This window comes from Chrysochloris asiatica, unplaced genomic scaffold (genome assembly GCF_000296735.1).
Source record: "Chrysochloris asiatica unplaced genomic scaffold, ChrAsi1.0 scaffold00466, whole genome shotgun sequence".
NCBI lineage: Eukaryota > Metazoa > Chordata > Mammalia > Afrosoricida > Chrysochloridae > Chrysochloris > Chrysochloris asiatica.
The window spans coordinates 112201-116573 of record NW_006408984.1 but is presented as its reverse complement, the minus strand read 5'-3'; the positions used below and the strand labels follow the sequence as shown (position 1 = coordinate 116573).

At 38.4% G+C, this 4373-nt stretch overlaps 1 pseudogene; it reads right to left on the bottom strand.

The window, feature by feature from the left end:
* Positions 1-1635: 1635 nt before the first annotated feature.
* Positions 1636-3394, bottom strand: LOC102814427 (annotated as a pseudogene).
* Positions 3395-4373: the final 979 nt, after the last annotated feature.

The following is a 4373-nucleotide window of genomic DNA, read 5'->3' as shown; positions in this document are numbered from 1 at the left end:
TATATCTTTGTTCTTGAACACTTTAAAGAGGTCTTTAAATCACACACACACACACACACACACACACACATATATACATGCATACATACATACATACATGTTTCATTGGTTTTGCTTCTTTAGAAAACCCAGCCTAAGACACAATGCTGGGCTTCAAGTTTCACAGTTACAACTAACTCTGCTAAAATACACAAGTGAATCATGTCATTCTATCAGTATCTTTTCCCACCTTCTCTTACCTAAACTCACCAAGCCAGAAATCTTTTTTTTTTTTTAATCTGAACAGAATTGGTTTATTGTGCTATTTAAGATACAACTGTTACATAACTTCAAACAAAAACATGAAAGATTTAGCAGCTACAAAAATCAAGTAACTCATGCTGTATGGTCACTCCTCCCATGAATATTTTTAGCCTTCCTTCAATTACAATCAATTCTCAATTGGCTTGCCTCTGGATTAGACTTCTAAAGTCTTTTACAAAGACTGAAAGAAATGGATAAAAATTTAAGATTATAACCTATTCTGTACTATGTCCCTGGAAAGGTGTGGGTCTTCTTAAAAAGGAAAAAGAAACATACACATAATCACAATAAAGCTTAACACTATGCAGAGCTTATAATCATTTTCAGCAACCAACGGCAAACTGTGCTGTAAAGAAAATGCATAGCAGAGGAGAAAGCTGGGAATTTGGGGGAATAGTTAAGCAAACAGCGTTGACACAGTAAAAAGAGGTGATTAAAACATATTTGCATCTACTCCAGAGCTCACACGCCCTGCTTGCATTCCTCAAAAAGTCACCTGTTGGAGAAGGCCAGAGATCCCTGTATGTGAAGTATGAATGCCCCAGTACCACATGAAGTCACCTCCCTCCACTAACTGCAAATTTGTCTGGGAACTGAGTAGTTCCAATGACAACAGAACACACGCACTTTATTAATGGTTATCCAACATATTACATGAAAGTTAGGGTGTTGGGGTTTTTTTTTTTCCTTTTTTATGTCTTTTTTTAAATACAGCTTAAACGGAACCTTTATAGAAACATGAGCTTCCATCCAATCCTTCTCAGTTTCCCTAGGAAGAACTGAGTAATGGAAGCTAGCAAAACAAGATAATAGCCACAAAGGACTGCACTTAATTTTAAGGGACAGAGACACTTGAATATTTTGTAATACCAAACTTAAAAAGAAAAAAAGTGTTATAAAAATGGCAATTTGTCCCCTAGCATTTCTAAATGTTGGTGTTATTTCTGCATGGACAGATTAATATATTAAATTAAGCCAAGATTTTAAAGGCTGACAAAGTTCTATCACTCTATTTTAAAAATCAAAGATGTTTAGAAACAAAAAATACAAGTTAGTTGCTTCATGTTATACTTCACAACCATTATGTTAAATGCTTGCTTTTTAAAAAAACAGGGTCCCTTATGTCACAACAGCAATGATTTACTGCTAGATGTTCAAAGTTACATGGGCTAGTGTTCAACTGGAACCTGTTGATGTTGACAACGACGTCTTGAGGTTCTCTGAGTTTCAACCTAAGGTGTGCCAGTTCTTCTCCTAGGACGGACCATGCTTGCAGGGGAAGGGGAGGGAGAGGAAATCACAGATCAAGTTCTTAAGATGGTTTTACTCTTTTCAATGCTTTCTGTTTCTTGGTGATCTGTTCAACATTTCATCCTCCTCTGCTTTAGGTTTTCTATCTTCTTCCTCTTGACTGGCAGTGCCACCATCTTCTTCAGCATCACTTTTTTGTTTCTCTTCAAGTTTTTCTTCACCTTCTTTCTCCTCATCTCCCTTGTCCTTTTCTTCTTCCTTCTCTTCCTCCTCCTTCACATCTGGTTGAGGAGCATCGGTTTTTTTGTACTCCACAAACTGGACTGTTTCTTTCCAGAGCAGCAGAAGAGGATAACAAGAAACACGGGTAGAGCTACAGTCAGAATGTAGACCACCCAAAGCCATGGACGTTCCTCAGCTGCCTCGATCATCTGCCCCACAACACCTGGCTCAGCAGCCCCATTAGCAGCTTTCTTCAGGCCCCATCCATCATTGGCCCAATCATCAACTATTCTTCGATCGCCACAAATGATAAACTTGTCGAAAAAAATGTCAGAGGTCATGGACCATAGCTCCAAACCAATAGCATTAAAAGGTGTCATTTTAGAAGATTCCAGATCTTCAAAGAAACCAGAATTTGGTATTTTCCTGGGTTTCCAGATTCCCTGGTAGTTAGGATTGTCAATCATGGGCGGCTTCCATTTACCCTTATAATTGGGGTTGTCGATCATAGGTCATTGCCAGACACCACACCCAGGGGCTGACTCACATTTAGGGTTGGCAATCTAAGGAGCCTCCCATTCTCCATCCGTATCTTCATCTCAATCCTCTGGCTTCTCTGTGTCTGGGTCAGGTACATATTCTGGCTTATTGTCTAACCAGCCTTCAGGTTTTGTGGCCTCCTCATTGGGAATCTTAACAGGGACATCTTCATCCCAGTCATCTGGCTTCATAGCACCTGGATCTGCTATTTTTGGTCTCTCATCCCAGTCCTCAGGCTTCCAATCTTCTGGGTCCTCAATTTCACGTGAAGGATTTACAGGAGGAGTTATATCCCTCAGCAGATTTCCAGTATTTATAACAGACTGGTCAACTAATATCTCAAAATTATTATCTGGATTCAAGATTAATGTATAACGATGTGTTTTCTTATCAGTAAAACAGGTCTTCAGATCTGCATCTGGCCTCTTAGCATGTTTTTCTTCATAAACACCTGTTTTGGGATTTTTATGACGGAAGATGAAATGTAATTTATAGTCCTCTCCACATTTATCTGGACCAAACATAATCGTATACGGTGTCTTGTCATGGAACTGATCTAGGTTGAGTTCTGGAGTTTGAGAAATCAGTTTCACATAGGTACCACCACATTCTATTACATTTTGGAAACCTCATAATGAACAATGAGAAGCTTGGTGTTAAACAAGAAGGGCTTATTCAGTTTAGCAGAGATGGCATGATATTTGGCCCGAGATATCAATACAAGTCGTTTATCACCTGGAAGCTTTTTCTCCTTCATCTCATGTACCTCCCACTTTCCATCATATTTGGCAATTTCATCATCAGTATCATATTTCTTGTCTTTAGATAAAGTCCACCCTGACAGAGTTCCTCTGTCAACGGAATCAGCAAAATATACTTCCCCTGTTGGAACTGGAGCTTTGTAGACAACCTTTGGAGTTGGAGGAGTACTGGAATCTGGTTTTGATTTAGAATCTTCTACCTCTTCAATTACATCACTGAGGTCATCCTCAATATCAATCACATCATCATCACGTCCATCATGAGCTTGAATGGTAGTTCCAAGTACCAGTAGTAACATACACAGCAACCACGTCCCATCCACGGTCTCGAGCTTCCTGAGGAACGCCGGCGATGCCTGCGCCTCCTCCTGCCCGCACACGTGGCCCGGCGCTGCAGTGGAGACGGGCGGAGGCGGCCCAACCGTCACGTGCAGCAGAACCAAGAGCCAGAAATCTTTTTGATGGGAGTTACAGACTATAGCTAGAAGAGACATTAGATAATTCACTATACCACAACATAGTTTTTATATGTGTTGTAAAAACTAGCAATCACATCTACACATTCCATTTCTAAGGATTTATGGCAGATACTGTGATCTATCTTTCTTTGTTCAAAGAAATCTTGTTCAATTAGCTCTAAGTTTTATTCAAAAAAGTTCCAACTATAGCTGTAATTTTTATCTTTAACCCACAGGAGAAGATACCACCTCCAGGTGAGTCCAATTCTTCTTCAAGTCTAACCTCTTTTGAAATATTTTATGTTAGAATCTAATATTCTCAGCACTTAGGACTGAGGATTTTATCTTCATAATAATGTTATGAAGTCATTGACTGAGTTACCACCAACTTTTAGGACCTAACTTGCAAAAGATCTTAAGGTCTTATGCAATGTTTTTTTCTAGTTTTGTTCTAAATGGTTAAGGATAAAATTGAATATCACTTAATGCCAGTATCTTGACACCTATGATTAACATTATCTGAAGTGAATATAAGTTTTCCAGAGTTATCAAAACATATCTCTTTAACAAGAGCATTTGAGAATAGCTTTTTTAGTTTTCATTAAGTATGAAATTGGACATTCTGAACCAGCAAACAAAGTTTAACAATTGGTTATATTACTATATCCAAACTACTTAGGTTTCCACTGATTTCTATTCCTCTGCTTTGTTATTATTGGGATCAAGACATAGAAACCACTCAAGAATATCATAAGACCTGAGGCTATATGTTTCTTCTATTAAACTTCAGCTATTTTAACAACATTTCATCCTCATTGAATTATTGCTTTTAGCTTAA